This window comes from Tachyglossus aculeatus, chromosome 5, assembly GCF_015852505.1.
Source record: "Tachyglossus aculeatus isolate mTacAcu1 chromosome 5, mTacAcu1.pri, whole genome shotgun sequence".
In the NCBI taxonomy this organism is placed as follows: domain Eukaryota; kingdom Metazoa; phylum Chordata; class Mammalia; order Monotremata; family Tachyglossidae; genus Tachyglossus; species Tachyglossus aculeatus.
This window is the reverse complement of record NC_052070.1, coordinates 65,831,743-65,850,668: the sequence shown is the minus strand read 5'-3', so window position 1 is coordinate 65,850,668 and position 18,926 is coordinate 65,831,743. Positions and strand designations below refer to the sequence as shown.

At 46.5% G+C, this 18,926-nt stretch overlaps 1 non-coding gene across 1 annotated transcript; it reads left to right on the top strand.

The window, feature by feature from the left end:
- Positions 1–11,226: 11,226 nt before the first annotated feature.
- On the top strand, positions 11,227–11,364 carry LOC119929044. The gene has a single exon (XR_005451188.1). It is a non-coding gene; the product is annotated as a small nucleolar RNA SNORA7 (small nucleolar RNA).
- Positions 11,365–18,926: the final 7,562 nt, after the last annotated feature.

Sequence of the window (18,926 nt, the reverse complement as noted above, 5' to 3'; positions counted from 1 at the left end):
TTTCCCAATCTCAGCTCTGGTTCTTGCTGCGTGACCTTGGGTAAGTCACTTCTCTGTGCCTTGGTGTTCTCCTGTGCAAAATGGGGATTTCAATACTGTTCTTCCTACTTTAAATTATGAGCCTCATGCGGGACCTGATTATCTTGTATTTACTCCAGCTTAGACTGAGAGTCCATAGTTGGGTAGGGATTGTCTCTATCTGTTGCTGAATTGTACTTTCCCAGCGCTTAGAACAGTGCTCTGCACAGAGTAAGCGCTCAATAAATACAATTGAATGGCAGTGCTTAGCATGTAATGCTTAAAAATAGCACATTTTTATCATTGTTATCATCACTGGTGACATCATGTGGGCTCAGTGAGAGAGGTAAGTTGAGGGTAATGCCAAAGTGATGGGCTTGAGAGAAAGGGGGGATGGTAATCAGTCAATCAATCATATTTGAGCGCTTACTGTGTGCAGAGCACTGTACTAAGCGCTTGGGAAGTACAAGCTGGCAACATATAGAGACAGTCCCTACCCAACAGTGGGCTCACAGGCTAGAAGGGGGAGACAGACAACAAAACCAAACATACTAACAAAATAAACTAAATAGAATAGATAGGTACAAGTAAAATAGAGTAATAAATATGTACAAACATACGTATATACAGGTGCTGTGGGGAAGGGAAGGAGGTACGATGGATAGTAGTGTTGTCTGCATTGAGGGGAAGGAGAAAAATTGCATGGGAGGGTGAGGAATTTTGCTTTGGACATGTTACCTTTCTGGTGTTGGTGGAACAGCCAAGTAGAGATGGCCTGAAGGCAAGAGGAAATGTGACAGTGCAGAGAGGTCAGAGCTGGAAACTGAGATTTAGGAATCCGTCTGTTCATTCGTTCAATTGTATTTATTGAGTGCTTACTTTGTGCAGCGCACTGTACTAAGCGCTTGGGAAGTACAAGTTGGCAACATATAGAGACGGTCCCTACCCAACAACGGGCTCACAGTTCACTGAACACTTCCAGGGTGCAGAGCACTGTGCTAAGCGCTTGGGAGAGGTACAATATGTTGAGAGATAATAATGGAAGTCATGGGACTGAGTGAGTTATCTAAGGGAGATGGAGAACAGAAGGGAACCCAGAACTGAGCCTTGAGAGACTCCCACCATTAAGGGGTGGGAGGCAGAGAAGGAGCCTGTGAAAGAAGCTGAGAAAGACTGACCAATCAATCAATCAATTGTATTTATTGAGTGCTTACTGTGTGCAGAGCACTGTACTAAGCACTTGGGAAGTACAAGTTGGCAACATATAGAGATGGTCCCTACCCAACAGTGGGCTCACAGTCTAGAAGGGGGAGACAGAAAACAAAACATATTAATAAAATAAATAGAATAGATATGTGCAAGTAAAATAAATTAATAGAGTAATAAATACGTACAAACATATATACAGGTGCTGTGGGGAAGGGAAGGAGGTAAGGTGCGGGGGATGGAGAGGGGAAGGAGGGGGAGAGAAAGGAGAGGGCTCAGTCTGGAACCAGTTAGAGCTAGGAGGAGAACCAGGAAAGAATAATGGCAGGGAAGGGAAGCCAAGGTTGGGTAATGTTTCCAGGAGAAGTGGTGTTCGACAGCATCCAAGGCAGTTCATTCATTCAGTCGTATTTATTGAGCGCTTACTGTGTGCAGAGCACTGTACTAAGCTCTTGGGAAGTATAAGTTGGCAACATATGGAGACGGTCCCTGAGAGGTCAAGGAAGATTAGGATACTGTAGAGGCCGTAGGACCTTCGAGAGTAGTTTTTTGGTGGCGTGAAGGGGGTAGAAGCCAGGTCGTCTCCAACCCCTAGTGATTCGGCGGACACATCTCTCCTAGAATGCCCCACCTCCATCTGCAATCTTTCTGGTAGTTTATTCATAGAGTTTCCTTGGTAAAAATATGGAAGTGGTTTACCATTGCCTTCTTCCACACAGTAAACTTGAGTCTCTGCCCTCGACTCTCTCACTGCTGCCCAGCACAGCTGAGTGTTGACTTGTAGCAGATGGCCTTCCACTCGCTAGCCACTGCCCAAGCTAGGAGTAGAATGGGTGGGCCTCTGCTTGCCTCTCCCTCCTGTAGCTGAGACTGGTGGAGTGCTAGAAACTCTCCAGCTGCCCTCTTGAATTCTGCGTTTAGGATATCTCTATTTGGACATACCATGGACACCTCAAACTTAACGTGTTTAAAACAGAACGCGTATTCCCACCCAAACCCTGTTCTCCCCACCCACTTTCCCATGACTGCAGATAGCACTATTTATTCACTCATTCATTCAATTTTATTTTTTGAGCGCTTACTACGTGCAGAGCACTTTACAAGTCTGCAACCTTGGTGTTATCCTCGGGCCTGGAATGCCCTCCCTCTGCCCCTCCGCCAAGCTAGCTCTCTTCCTCCCTTCAAGGCCCTACTGAGAGCTCACCTCCTCCAGGAGGCCTTCCCAGACTGAGCCCCTTCCTTCCTCTCCCCCTCGTCCCCCTCTCCATCCCCCCATCTTACCTCCTTCCCTTCCCCACAGCACCTGTATATATGTATAGATGTTTGTACATATTTATTACTCTATTTTACTTTCACATATCTATTCTATTTTATTTTGTTAGTATGGTTTTGTTCTCTGTCTCCCCCTTTTAGACTGTGAGCCCACTGTTGGGTAGGGACTGTCTCTATATGTTGCCAATTTGTACTTCCCAAGCGCTTAGTACAGTGCTCTGCACACAGTAAGCGCTCAATAAATACGATTGATGATGATGATGATGACTGACCTCTCTCACTCAACTCTCATATTCAATCTTTCATCAAATCCTGGCGATTAAGCCTTCACAACACTGTTAAAATCTGCCCTTTCCTCTTCAACCAAACTGCTAGCAAGGGCCCGGAGTCAGGTCATGGGCTTAATCTTGGCTCCTTCACTTGTCTGCTGGGTGACCTTAGACAAGTCACTTAACTTCTCTGTGCCTCAGTTACCTCATCTGTAAAATGGGGATGGAGACTGTGAGCCCCATGTGAGACAGGGACGATGCCCAACCTGATTTACTTGTGCTTAGCACAGTACAGCTTAACAAACACCGCAGTTATTATTACTGCTACCATGTTAATTCAAGCACTTATTCTACCCCACCTTGATTATTGCTTCAGCCTTCTTGCTGACCTCCTTGCCTCCTACCTCTCCAGTCCTTTTTTCACTCTGCTACCCAGTTCATTTTTCTATAAAAACATAAGCACTTAGTACAGTGCTCTGCACACAGTAAGCGCTCAGTGAATTTACTCCACGTTTTCCCCATTCCTCAAGAAACTCCAGTGGTTGCCCATCCACTTCCACACCAAACAGGAACTCCTTACCATTGACTTTAAAGCACTCCATCATCTTGCCCCTTCTTACCTCACCTCACTACTCTCAAAATTACAACCTAGCCCGCACACTTCGCTGGTCCTAATGCCCATCTACTCATTGTATTTCCATCTTGTGTATCTCAATGGTGATCTCTCACCCACATCCCACCCTTCAGGCCCTCCCTCTTCTTGTCTGACAATTACTCTCCGCACCTTCAAAGCTTTACTGAAGGCCCATCTCCTCCAAGAGGCCTTCTCTGACTAAGCTCTCATGTCCTTTTCTCCCACTCCCTTCTGCATCACCCTGATGTGCTCCCTTTATTCACTCCTCCCAACACTGCTGGACTCATCCATAATTTATTTATATTAATGTCTGTCTCCCTCCCTAAACTGTAAGTTATTTGTGGGCAAGGAATATGTCATATCCTTAATAATTCTTAAAGCATTTGTTAAACACTTACTATGTGCTAAGCACTGTTCTAAGCCCTGGGGTAGATACAAGGTAATCAGGTTGTCCCAGGCGGAGCTCGCGGTCTTAATCCCCGTTTTACAAATGAGGTAACTGAGGCTCAGAGAAGCAGCGGGGCTCGGTGGAAAAGAGCCCGGGCTTTGGAGCCAGAGATCATGGGTTCAAATCCCGGGTCCGTCAATTGTCAGCTGTGTGACTTTGGGCAAGTCACTTCACTTCTCTGGGCCTCAGTTACCTCATCTGTAAAATGGGGATTAAGATTGTGAGCCCCCCGTGGGACAACCTGATCACGTTATAACCTCCCCAAGTGCTTAGAACAGTGCTTGGCACACAGTAAGCACTTAATAAATGCCATTATTATTATTATTATTATTAAAGTGGCTTGCCCAAGGTCACAGAGCAGACAAGTGGTGGAGCAGGGATTAGAACCCATGACCCTCTGACTTCCAAGCCTGTGCTCTATCTGTTACATCGTGCTGCTCCACTCTCGCCATGCTTACTACGGAGCTGTGCACGCTAAATATGATTGATTGGAGAGCTTTGTTTACTTTGGGTGCCGGATATGTGCTGGGTGTTAGCTACAGGTATTATCATCCCAGTCATCATTTCAACAGATTTTAAATCATTTACAAGGCTTTGTAAATTGCTTATAGTGGGGCCTTTTAGTCATTTCCGTCTCTTGCAGATAGGAAGTGTTGTCTTAATGGAAAAAATTCTGGAGCAAATGTGACAGGGGCCACACCTTGGGTAGACTAGGAAACCATCTCACCCTCCTTCAAGGGTCTACATTTGAAGGGGCATAGCTTAGTTGAAAGAGCCCAGGCTTGCGATTCCAAAGTTGTGGGTTCTAATCCTGCCTCTGCCACATCTGCTGTGTGACTTTGGGCGAGTTACTTCACTTCTCTGTGCCCGTTACCTCATCTGTAAAATGGGGTTGAAGACTGGCAGCCCCAGGTGGGACAACCTGATTACCTTGTATCTACCCCAGCACTTAGAACAGCGCTTGGCACACAGTAAGCACTTAACAACTACCATCATCATATTATTCATTCATTTAGTCGTATTTGTTGAGCGCTTACTATGTGCAGAGCACTGTACTAAGCGCTTGGGAAGTACAAGTTGGCAACGTATTATCTTTTTGTCCGCTGCATGCACTCTTTCTATAGGCATGTGGAGAAAAATTGGAATATGGGATTCGATAACATGCCAATCAGTGGTATTTACTGAGCACTTTCTGTGGGTAGAGCATTGTTCAAAGTGCTTGGAAGACTAAAACACAACAGAGTTTTGAAATGTTACCTGCCCACCAGGGGTTTTCTGTCTAGAATGTAAGCTAGTTGTGGGCAGGGAATGTTTTTTCTGTTTATTGTTAAATTGTACTCTTCCAAGTGCTTAGTACAGGGCTCTACACAGAGTAAGCATTCAATAAATATGATTAGCCAACAGGAGAAAGATATTAAAGCAGCATGGTGTAGTAAATAGAGCATGGGCCTGCAAGTCAGAAGGTATTGGGTTCCCAGCTCCACCACTGGTCTGCTGCATGACCTTGGGCAAGTCACTTCACTTCTCTGGGCGTCAGTTACCTCATCTGTAAAATGGGGATTGAAACTGTGAGCCCCACATGGGACAGGAACTGTGTCCAACCCGATTCATTTGTATCAACCCCGGCGCTTAGTAAAGTGCCTGGCACATAGTAAGTGCTTAATAAATACCAAAATAACAATAATAGGGAGGTGAGGTGGCTGTGGGGTCAAAGGAGGATTTTTTTTCTGTTAGGGAACATTAGGGGAGATGCTTGGAAAATAGATGAGTAGAAGCCACTGGAAGGTGAATAGTTGTTGATGATGGTCAGATTTGGGTGTGGGCACAGTGTTTTGGTAAAGTATGAAGGGATGGGATCAGAGGAGCTGGGAGATCTCTTGAGGGACTGCTGGGAAAGATGGGAGTGTTGAAGAAGGGGTAGGAGGAGGAAAGGACTCAAGCAGAGCAGGAGAGATTTGAGGGAGATCGTGACCGATGTTTTCAATTTTATCAGTAAATTATGTGGCCAGGTGAGGGGGTTTTAGTGTTTATTTATATTGCTCCAGGATCTCCTGACAAGAACCCACGCCAGAGGAAAAAAGATCTGATCTTAAGGCAAAGGTTTGCTCCTGAGACAAGGGATTTTTTTTTTTTTTTTTAAGGTTGCAGCAGCATCAGATAAACCATACCCATTCAGTCCTGTTGCTGACAGGCTGGGACACTTAACCAGATATTTACCCTCAGGGGAAAGCTGGCTTTTACAGGGGGAGAAAGCATGTGATTTTTTTTCAAGTGTGGGGTCAGACTCGAGTGGAAGAATCTTTAAAGCACTCAATCTCTTTGCCCCTTCCTCACATCGCTACTACTACAGCCCAGACCTCCCACTTTGCTCTTCTAACGCCATACTGTGCCTTGAGCTCGTCTCTCAGCCCACCTCTCGCCCACATTCTGCTTCTGTCCTGGAGCTCCTTCCCTCTTCATATCCAACAGATTATTACTCTTCCCGCACTTCAGAACCTAATTGAAGGCCCATCTCCTCCAAGAGGCCTTCCCTGACTAAACCCTGCTTTCTTCTTCTCCCACTCCCTTCTGCGTCTCCCTGACTTGTTCCCCTTATTCACTCCCCGGCCCCATAGCATTTATGAACAGATCTGTAATTTATTCATTTATATTAATGTCTGTCTCCGCCCCATAGCATTTATGAACAGATCTGTAATTTATTCATTTATATTAATGTCTGTCTCCACCCCATAGCATTTATGAACAGATCTGTAATTTATTCATTTATATTAATGTCTGTCTTCGCCCCATAGCATTTATGAACAGATCTGTAATTTATTCATTTATATTAATGTCTGTCTCCGCCCCATAGCATTTATGAACAGATCTGTAATTTATTCATTTATATTAATGTCTGTCCCCGCCCCATAGCATTTATGAACAGATCTGTAATTTATTCATTTATATTAATGTCTGTCCCCGCCCCATAGCATTTATGAACAGATCTGTAATTTATTCATTTATATTAATGTCTGTCCCCGCCCCATAGCATTCATGAGCAGATCTGTAATTTATTCATTTATATTAATGTCTGTCTCCGCCCCATAGCATTTATGAACAGATCTGTAATTTATTCATTTATATTAATGTCTGTCTCCGCCCCATAGCATTTATGAACAGATCTGTAATTTATTCATTTATATTAATATCTCTCTCCCCTTCTAGACTGTAAGCTCATTGTGGGCAAGGGATGTATCTGTTGTATTGTACTTTCCCAAGCACTTACTACAGTGATCCTACAGTGCAGGAAGTGCTCAATAAATGCAATTGACTGACAGGAGAGGAGGAAAGGAAAAAAGGGAGAGGAAGCAAAGGAAATTCATCCACGCTCCTTCTCTTCTTTTTCCTTTTCCACTTGTTCCTTTCTTGCTTTCACTGGGCACCAAAGCTGACCTTGGAGCTCTCCACACGGCTAACCCACAGCTTCACGAAAGGAGCCAACACCAAGTATATATGTTTGTACATATTTATTACTGTATTTATTTTACTTGTACATATCTATTCTATTTCTTTTATTTTGTTAATAGGTTTGGTTTTGTTCTCTGTCTCCCCCTTCTAGACTGTGAGCCCACTGTTGGGTAGGGACCGTCTCTACATGTTGCCAACTTGGACTTCCCAAGCGCTTCGTACAGTGCTCTGCACACAGTAAGCGCTCAATAAATACGATTGATGATGATGATGCAGACACAGAGCAGCCTGTCCCCGTCAGGTGATCCGGGATGTTTCCACAGTAGCAGGTAGCCCGAGCATCACGGGATTCGGGTGGCCCTGGGGGCAACCAGCTCGGCGGTGGCTTCGATCGATGGCAAAGCAGTGTGGCCTAGTGGATAGAGCACAGACCTGGGATTTAGAAGGACCTGGGTTCTAATCCCAGCTCTGCTGCTTGCCTGTTGTGACAATGGGCAATCACTTCACTTCTCTGTGCCTCAGTTACCTCACCTGTAAAATCATAATGATTAGGGCATTTATTAAGCCCTCACTAGGTGCCAGGCACTGTACGAAGCGCTGGGGCGGATACAAGCAAATGGGGTTGGACGCAGTCCCTGCCCCATGTGGGTTTCGCGGTCTCAATACCCATTTTACAGACGAGGGAACTGAGGCCCAGAGAAGTGAAGTGACTTGCCCAAGGTAACTTCTATTTATTCTCATGACTTGACACCTGTCCAAATTCATTCATTCATTCAATCGTATTTCTTGAGCACTTACTGCGTGCAGAGCACAGTACTAAGTGCTTGGGAAGTCCAAGTCGGCAACCTATAGAGACGGTCCCTACCCAACAACGGGCTCACAGTCTAGAAGGGGGAGACAGATGACAAAACAAAACATGTAGACGGGTGTCAAGTCATCAGAACATATAGAACTAAAGCTAAATGCACATCATTAACAAAATAAATAGAATAGTAAATATGGACAAGTAAAATGAATAGAGTAATAAATCTGTACAGACATTCATTCAATCGTATTTATTGAGTGCTTACTGTGTGCAGAGCACTGTCCTAAGCGCTTGGGAAGTCCAAGTCGGCAACTTATAGAGACTGTCCCTATCCGACAATGGGCTCACAGTCTAGAAGGGGGAGACAGATGACAAAACAAAACATGTTAACAAAATAAAATAAATAGAATAAATATGTACAAATAAAATAGAGTAATAAATATGTAAATGCTTTGTTTTGTTGTCTGTCTCCCCCTTCTAGACTGTGAGCCCGCTGTTGGGCAGGGACCGTCTCTACATGTTGCCAACTTGGACTTCCCAAGCGCTTAGTACAGTGCTCTGCGCACAGTAAGCGCTCAATAAATACGATTGAAAAAATGAATGAAAGACTGTGAGCCCCATGTGGGACAGGGACTCTGTCCAACCTGACTTGCTTGTATCTACCCAGAGCTTAGTACAGTGCCTGGCACATAGTAAGCACTTAATAAATGCTATGATTATTATTATTGAGCACTTGGTGCAGGGAACTGTACTGAGTACTTGGGAGAATACAGTATATCAATCAATCAATCATATTTATTGAGTGCTTACTGTGTGCAGAGCACTGTACTAAGCGCTTGAGAGAGTTGGTAGCCACATTCCCTGCCCACAAGGGACTTAGAGTCTAGAGGGGAGATGGACATTGAGCTCCATCCTGATCCTGGGAGGGACCCCTGAATCCCACAGGTTGCCTGGACGAAGCTGCGGTGGGAAGTTGGAAAGCTGAACCTCAAAGGGTTTTGGGGTGGGGAACTAATAATAATTCTGGTATTTGTTGAGTGTTTACTATGTGCCAAGCATTGTTCTAAGCGCTGAGGTGGATAGATGTTATTCAGGACACAGTCCCTGTCCCAAGTTGGGCTCACACTCTCGATCCTCATTTTTTACAGATGAGGTAACTGAGGCACAGAGAAGTTAAGAGGCTTGCCCAAGGTCACACAGCAGAGAGAACTACTCACTCCCAAGCGCTTAGTACAGTGTTCTGCACACAGTAAGTGCTCAATAAATACGATTGAATGAATGAATGACTCTGTTCGTGCTCTCAATCCCAATGCTTGGAGGGGGTTCAAAAAATGACAACACTGTCTTCCTCCAGTCTCCTCCCTCTTTGTCCCTTCCCTTGTCCTTAGAGAAGCAGCGTGACTCAGTGGAAAAGAGCCCGGGCTTTGGAGTCAGAGGTCATGGGTTCAAATCCCAGCTCTGCCACTTGTCCGCTGTGTGACTTTGGGCAAGTCACTTCACTTCTCTGTGCCTGTTACCTCATCTGTAAAATGAGGATTAAGACTGTGAGCCCCACGTGGGACAACCTGGTCACCTTGTAACCTCCCCAGTGCTTAAAACAGTGCTTTGCACATAGTAAGAGCTTAATAAATGCCATTATTATTATTCCTCCTTCTTATTGTTTATTGATGGTATTTATTAAGCCCCTACTTTGAGCCAGGCACTGCACTAAGTGCCTGGGGCGATACTAGGTAATCAGGTTGGACACAGTCCATGTCAATCAATCAATCAATCGTATTTATTGAGCACTTACTGCGTGCAGAGCACTGTACTAAGCGCTTGGGAAGTACAAGTTGGCAACATATAGGGACGGTCCCTACCCAACAGTGGGCTCACAGTCTAGAAGGGGGAGACAGAGAACGAAACCAAACATATTAACAAAATAAAATAAATAGAATAGATATGTACAAGTAAAATAAAATAGAGTAATAAATACGTACAAACATATATACATATATACAGGTGCTGTGGGGAAGGGAAGGAGGGTCACAGTCTTAATCTCCATTTTACAGATAACGGAGGCACAGAGCAGCCATGTATCCTGCCCACGGTCACACAGCAGACAGATGGCGGAACTGAGATTAGAACTCAGGTCCTTCTGAATCCCAGGCCCATGCTCTATCCACTAGGCCACGCTGCTTCCTCCTGCCGCTGCTTTTGGTGTGGAGTGAGAGTGGAACTGTGCTGCCATCTTGGTTCGACCACTGACCCTTTTCCCGCTCTAGGGAGGAGAAGAAAGTTTTGTTACACCTTCCCGCCCTGTCTACAAAGCTAAAGTGCTCATCCCTTGGCAATCTCTCCCTCCTTCAGCCTATGCTTCACTCTGCTGCCTGGATTATCTCTGTGCAGAAACGTTCTGGGCATGTCACTCCCCTCCTCAAAAATCTCCAGTGGCTGCCTGTCAACCTACGAATCAAGCAAAAATTCCTCACTCTCAGCTTCCAGGCTGTCCATCCCCTCGCCCCCTCCTACCTCCCCTCCCTTCTCTCCTTCTCCAGCCCAGCCCGCACCCTCTGCTCCTCTGCCGCTGCTAACCTCCTCACTGTGCCTCGTTCTCTCCTGTCCCACCATCAACCCCCGGCCCACCTCCTTCTCCTGGTCTGGAATTTCCTCCTTCCGCACATCCGCCAAGTTAGCTCTCTTCCTCCCTTCAAAGCCCTCCTCCAAGAGGCCTTCCCTGACTGAGCCCCCTTTTCCTCTCCTCCTCCCCATCCCCCGGGCCCTACCTCCTTCCCCTCCCCACAGCACTTGTGTTTTTATTACTCTATTAATTTTACTTGTACGTATTTACTATTCTATTTATGTGCACATAGCCATAATTCTATTTGTTCTGACGATTTTGACACCTGTCTGCGTGCTTTGCCGCCTGTCTCCCCCTTCTAGACTGTGAGCCCGTTGTTGGGTAGGGCCCGTCTCTATATGCTGCTACCTCGTACTTCCCAAGCGCTTAGTACAGTGCTCTGCACACAGTAAGCACTCAATAAATATGAGTGAATGAAGCTTTGAGTGGTTTGCAGTTTTACGAGTCAGTCGTGGTTTTCTAACCCCCAAGGCAGGGAACGCCTCACTTGTATGTACTCTCCCAAGCCTCCTCTCAGGACCTCACCTGGAGGGTTTCCAGTCCTCTACCAGTCTCGGCTATGGGAGGGAGAGTCAAGCAGAGGCTTACCCATTTCATTTCTAGCTTGGGCAGTGGCTGGCAAGTGGAAGGCAATCTGCTACAAGTCAAAACTCACCTGTGCTGGGCAGCAGTGGCATGGAAGAGAGTCGAGGGCAGAGAAGCAGCGTGGCTCAGGGGAAAGAGCCTGGGCTTTGGAGTCAGAGGTCAAGGGTTCAAATCCTGCCTCCGCCAACTGTCAGCTGTGTGCCTTCGGGCAAGTCACTTCACTTCTCTGGGCCTGTTACCTCATCTGTAAAATGGGAATTAAAACTGTGAGCCCCCCCTCCCCCCGGGACAACCTGATCACCTTGTAACCTCCCCAGCGCTTAGAACAGTGCTTTGCACATAGTAAGCGCTTAATAAATGCCATCATCATCACCTTGTAACCTCCCCAGCACTTAGAACAGTGCTTTGCACATAGTAAGTGCTTAACAAATACCATCATCATTATTATTATTAGAGACTAAGGTTTATTGTGCAGAAGGAGGCAATGGTAAATGGCTTCCATATTTTACCAAGAAAACAGTGTGGCTCAGTGGAAAGAGCCTGGGCTTTGGAGTCAGAGGTCAGGGGTTCAAATCCCAGCTCTGCCAACTGTCAGCTGTGTGACTTTGGGCAAGTCACTCAACTTCTCTGGGCCTCAGTTACCTCATCTGTAAAATGGGGATTAAGACTGTGAGCCCCCCATAGGACAGCATGATCACCTTGCAACCTCCACAGCACTTAGAACAGTGCTTTGCACATAGTAAGCGCTTAATAAATGCCATCATCATCACCTTGTAACCTCCCCAGCACTTAGAACAGTGCTTTGTGCATAGTAAGTGCTTAACAAATACCATCATTATTATTATTATTAGAGACTAAGGTTTACTGTGCAGAAGGAAGCAATGGTAAACGGCTTCCATATTTTACCAAGAAAACAGTGTGGCTCAGTGGAAAGAGCCCGGGCTTTGTAGTCAGAGGTCAGGGGTTCAAATCCCTGCTCTGCCAATTGTCAGCTGTGTGACTTTGGCCAAGTCACTTAACTTCTCTGGGCCTCAGTGACCTCATCTGTAAAATGGGGATTAAGACTGTGAGCCCCCCGTGGGACAGCCTGATCACCTTGTAACCTCCCCAGTGCTTAGAACAGTGCTTTGCACATTGTGAGTGCTTAATAAATGCCATCATAATCACCTTGTAACCTCCCCAGCACTTAGAACAGTGCTTTGTGCGTAGTAAGTGCTTAACAAATACCATCATTATTATTATTATTATTATTAGAGACTGAGGTTTACTGTGCAGAAGGAGACAATGGTAAATGGCTTCCATATTTTACCAAGAAAACAGTGTGGCTCAGTGGAAAGAGCCTGGGCTTTGGAGTCAGAAGTCAGGGGTTCAAATCCCACCTCCGCCAATTGTCAGCTGTGTGACTTTGGCCAAGTCACTTAACTTCTCTCTGCCTCAGTTACCTCATCTGTAAAATGGGGATTAAGACTGTGAGCCCCCCGTGGGACAGCCTGATCACCTTGTAACCTCCCCAGCTCTTAGAACAGTGCTTTGCACATAGTAAGCGTTTAATAAATGCCATTATTATTATTATGGATACACTACCAGAACGATTGCAGATGGAGGTGGGGATTCTGGGATGTGTTCATGGAGTTACTACGGGTAAGCTAAGACAAGACTGTCCCAAGCGCTTATTACAGTGCCCTGCACACAGTAAGCACTCAATATATGCAACTGATTGATTACAGAAAGGTCAAGGGCCTTTTGACAGGGCTGATGCCTTTATTTAAGATCTCTAAATAAAATCAGCCCCATGGCATTCCTTCAGTAATCCAGTATGGGCCACATTCCACCGTGGAGCCAAACCCAAGCCTGAGGTGAGCCACCACAGAAGTCACTTCTCTCTGCTTTTCGTTATCAGAGAGAAATCAAGTTTCCTGATGGGTTGAGGTTCCTAAAGTGCCTTGGGGACTAGAAACTGCACCTCCAGACCTTTCATTCTTGCCTCCAAGCATAACTAGAAAATTTACATGGGGAAATCTGCCTCACCTAGTGACAAAAGGAAGATAATCCCCAGTGAATGGAGCAGGGAGCGGTTAGAATTGTTAGCATTCATTCATACATTCAATCATATTTGTTGAGCACTTACTGTGTGCAGAGCACTGTACTAAGCGCTTGGGAAGTACAAGTTGGCAACATATAGAGACCGTCTCTACCCAACAACGGGCTCACAGTCTAGAAGGGGGAGACAGACAACAAAACAAAACATGGACAGAGGTGTCAGAACAAAATTAGCAGAGAGCCCAGTCTGGAGACTTTGGAGGATATTTACTCATTCATTCAATCGTATTTATTGAGCGCTTACTGTGTGCAGAGCACTGCACTAAGCTCTTGGGAGAGTATAGTACAGAATAACATTCCCTCTCTAGACTGCAAGCTAGTTGTGGGTGTGGAATATGTCATCTTGTGGTTTTACTGTACTCTCCCAAGTGCACAGTACAGTTCTCTGCACACACAGTAAGTGCTCAATAAATCTGACCATCTGACTATAGTATAACAGTTTTGGTAGACACATTTCCTGCCCACAATGAGCTTACAGTCAATCAGTCAATCAATCAATCGTATTTATTGAGTGCTTACTATGTGCAGAGCACTGTACTAAGCGCTTGGGAAGTACAAATTGGCAACACATAGAAACAGTCCCTACCCAACAGTGGGCTCACAGTCTAAAAGGGGGAGACAGAGAACAGAACCAAACGTACCAACAAAATAGAAATGTACAAGTAAAATAAATAAATAAATAGAGTAATAAATATGTACAACCATATATACATATATACAGGTGCTGTGGGGAAGGGAAGGAGGTAAGACGGGGGCATGGAGAGGGGGACGAGGGGCAGAGGAAAGAAGGGGCTCAGTCTGGGAAGGCCTCCTGGAGGAGGTGAGCTCTCAGCAGGGCCTTGAAGGGAGGAAGAGAGCTAGCTTGGCGGATGGGCAGAGGGAGGGCATTCCAGGCCCGGGGGATGACGTGGGCCGGGGGTCGATGGCGGGACAGGCGAGAGCGAGGTACAGTGAGGAGATTAGTGGTGGAGGAGCGGAGGGTGCGGGCTGGGCAGTAGAAGGAGAGAAGGGAGGTGAGGTAGGAGGGGGCGAGGTGATGGACAGCCTTGAAGCCCAGGGTGAGGAGTTTCTGCCTGATGCGCAGATTGATCGGTAGCCATTGGAGGTTTTTGAGGAGGGGAGTAATATGTCCAGAGCGTTTCTGGACAAAGATAATTCGGGCAGCAGCATGAAGTATGGATTGAAGTGGAGAGAGACACGAGGATGGGAGATCAGAGAGAAGGCTAGTGCAGTAGTCCAGACAGGATAGGATGAGAGCTTGAATGAGCAAGGTAGCGGTTTGGATGGAGAGGAAAGGGCGGATCTTGGCAATGTTGCGGAGCTGAAACTGGCAGGTTTTGGTTACGGCTTGGATGTGAGGGGTGAATGAGAGAGCGGAGTCGAGGATGACACCTAGGTTGCGGGCTTGTGAGACGGGTAGGATGGTAGTGCCATCAACAGAGATGGGAAAGACAGGGAGAGGACAAGGTTTGGGAGGGAAGACAAGGAGCTCAGTCTTCGACATGTTGAGCTTTAGGTGGCGGGCGGACATCCAGATGGAGATGTCCTGAAGGCAGGAGGAGATGCGAGCCTGGAGGGAGGGGGAGAGAGCAGGGGCAGAGATGGAGATCTGGGTGTCATCAGCGTAGAGGTGATAGTTGAAGCCGTGGGAGCGAATGAGGTCACCAAGGGAGTGAGTGTAGATTGAGAACAGAAGGGGACCAAGCACTGAACCTTGGGGAACCCCCACAGTAAGAGGATGGGAGGGGGAGGAGGAGCCTGCAAAAGAGACTGAGAAAGAATGACCGGAGAGAAAAGAGGAGAACCAGGAGAGGACGGAGTCCAGGGGGGAGACAGACATTAGTATAAGTAAATACTATACATATGTCCGTAAGTGCTTTGAGTCTGAGGGATGAATAAAGGGAGCGAATCAGGGCAACACGGAAGGGAGTGGGAGAAGAGGAAATGAGGGTTTAGTCAGGGAAGGCCTCTTCGAGGAGATGTCTCCGATAAGGATTTGAAGGTGGGGAGAATAATTGTCCCTCGGATATGAAGAGGGAGGGAGTTGTAAGCCAGAGGCAGGATATTGGCTAAAGGTCATCATCATCATCATCAATCGTATTTATTGAGTGCTTACTGTGTACAGAGCACTGTACTAAGCGCTTGGGAAGTACAAGTTGGCAACATATAGAGACAGTCCCTACCCAACAGTGGGCTCTAAAGGTCGTCGGTGAGATAGACAAGATCGAAGTACAGTGAGTAGGTTAGCCATCCTTTGGTCAGGAATCCCTTCAGCACTCTTTCAGGGTTATTCTGGTCCCCGAAACTGACCAGAGGAGGACTCTTACCACAAGAAATGGAGCCTCGGGAGCCCCAAGAATGCTCAGGGTTTGATTCAGAGCAGAGGCGATTTAGAACACAGATCTCACATGCCTGGGGCTTCAAGTCTCTCTTGAATCCGTCAATCAGTGGTATTTATTGAGCTCTTACCAGATGCAGAGCACTGTACTAAGCACTTGGGGGAGAGTACACTATAGCAGAGTTTTTAGACACATTCCCTCACCACAATGAGCTTCCAGACTAGAAAGCTTCCTTCCCGTATCTCCAGTGTCCTTGCTCAGGACGGAGGGGGGGCCTTCAAAATTCTGCACACAGAAAGCGCTCAGTCAATCCCACTGGCTGATTGACGTGACCCCGGGGGGGCCTCACTCCCTTCCCCTCACGGAAAAGGGACAATGGGATCTGATGATCCCAGGTCCAGCTCAGGATACTCAAGTGAACACCTACGTTCCACCTGTTTTGAAACTGCCTTATCTGAACACCTTTGTGCACTTTACTTATTTTGAAAAATGTGCACTTTGTCATATATTAACAACTGAGATATAGGGGAGACAATTAACGATTGTCGTCCTCAGCTCTGGGAGTTGGAGGAAGTTACTCAGAGCTGGTGTTTTGGGAGAGGCAGGCTGAGCTCCTAAGAGCTGGCACCAAAAGAAAAAAAAAATGGAGCGAGCTGGCAGTGTTGTTCGGCTTCTGTCAGACCAAAATCACTTTTTTTTTGAGTGATTCTAGTTCCAGTAATAATAGCAAATGTGGTATTTGTTAGGTGCTTTCTATGGGCCAATAGCGTACTAAGTGGTGGGGCGGGTTCCAGGAAATTGGGTTGGACACAGTCCCTGTTCCGCATGGAGCTCCTGGTCTCAATCCCCATTTTACAATGGAAGAACTGTGGCACAGAGAAGTGAAGTAACAAGCCCAAGGTCAGACAGCAGACAAGTGGTGGAGGTGGGATTAGAACCCAGGTCCTTCTGGCTCTCAGACCCATGCTCTAGCCATTAGGCTACCCTGCTTCAATCTCCAGTTGAGCAAACTCAGCAGAGATCTGCCCCCCTTTTCTCAGTCCCTCGGGGAAAAAAAGTGTCTTTTTTATGGCATTTATTAAGCGCTTACTATGTGCCTGGCACTTTATAATATTCCAGTGATATACTACTATATACTAAGGGAGCATCATGGCTCAGGGGAAAGAGCCCGGGCTTTGGAGTCAGAGGTCGTGCGTTCAAATCCCAGCTCCGCCACTTGTCAGCTGTGTGACCTTGGGCAAGTCACTTCACTTCTCTGGGCCTCATCTGTAAAATGAGGATGAAGACTGTGAACCCCACGCGGGGCAACCGATCACCTTGTATCTACCCCAGCACTTAGAACAGTGCTTGGCACGTAGTAAACGCTTAACCGATACCAACATTATTATTATTATTATTATGGGCTGCGTTAGGTACAAGCTATTCAGGTTGGACACAATCCCTGTCCCACATGGGGCTTCCAGTCTTAATCCCCATTTTACGGAAGAGGGAACTGAGGCACAGAGAAATGAAGTGACTTGCTCAAGGTCACACGGCAGACAAAGTGGTGGAGCCCTGTGGGCTTATCCCTGCCTCCTTATTAAGTCTATTTTTGTAGGGGGATGTCCCCTGGAGGAGGGGGCCTCGGGGGGAGGTCTTGGAGGAGGTCTGAGGTTCTTCTCTGCCACCCGCTATTCATTCATTCGATCTTGTTTATTGAGCACTCACTGTGTGCAGAGCACTGTACTAAGCGCTTGGGAAGTACAAGTTGGCATTTGAAAGCAGCTGATTTTCAGCCAGCCATTTATGTGCTCCAAGGTCTGATCATTCATTCATTCATTCATTCGATCGTATTTATTGAGTGCTTCCTGTGTGCAGAGCACTGTACTAAGCGCTTGGGAAGTACAAGCTGGCAACATATAGAGACGGCCCCTACCCAACAGCAGGCTCACAGTGCAAGTCAGGTCTGCTGACCCAGGAGTCTGGCTGACCACCAGCTACCCCAGACTTAACAAAGATGGATTATTCATTCATTCATTCAATCGTATTTATTAATAACAATAATGGCATTTATTAAGTGCTTACTATGTGCAAAGCACCCGCTGTCCCCTAGGGGAAGCAGCATGGATTGGTGGCAAGACCTCAGGCTTGGGAGTCAGAGGTCATGGGTTCTAATCCCGGCTCCACTACTTGTCTGCTGTGTGACCTTGGGGAAGCAGCGTGGCTCAGTGGAAAGAGCCCGGGCTTTGGAGCCAGAGGCCATGGGTTCAAATCCCGGCTCCGCCACTTGTCAGCTGGGTGACTTTGGGCAAGTCACTTCACTTCACTGGGCCTCAGTTGCCTCATCTGGAAAATGGGGATTAAGATTGTGAGCCCCACATGGGACAACCTGATCACCTTGTATCCTTCCCAGCGCTTAGAACAGTGCTTTCTTTGCACGTAGTAGGCGCTTCCTCCCCCTCCCCATCCCCCCGCCTTATCTCCTTCCCCTCCCCACAGCACCTGTATATATGTTTGTACGTATTTATTACTCTATTTGATTTGTACATATTCTATTTATTTTATTTTGTTAATACGTTTTGTTTTGTTCTCTGTCTCCCCCTTCTAGACTGTGAGCCCACTGTTGGGTAGGGACCGTCTCTATATGTTGCCAACTTGTACTTCCCAAGCACTTAGTACAGCGCTCTGCACACAGTAAGCACTCAATAAATGCGATTGAATGAATGAATGAACAAATACCAAAATTATTATTATGAAGTCACTTCACTTCTCTGTGCCTCAGTTCCCTCATCTGTAAAATGGGGGACTGTGAGCCCCATGTGGGACAGGGACTGTATCCAACTGATTTCCTTGTATTTGCCCAAGTGTTTAGAACAGTGCTTGGCACATAGTAAATGCTTAACAAATATCATTATTATTATTATCTGGTCCTGACCTCTTCCCCTTATTCCTTTGGCTGTGGCCCGGGGAAGGGATGGCTTTAATCCACCCCTAGGGAGGAGGGTACAGAGGTGAGGCTGGTGTGATTTTGGAAGTATTCTGGGCCTGGCAGGAGGGCCAGAACTGAGGAGGGGCTTTCCCTTGCCTGTTTAATGATAATAATAATAATAAAAATAAAAATAATAGCATTTATTAAGTGCTTACTATGTGCAAAGCACTGTCCTAAGCGCTGGGAAGGTTACAAGGTGATCAGGTTTTCCCTCA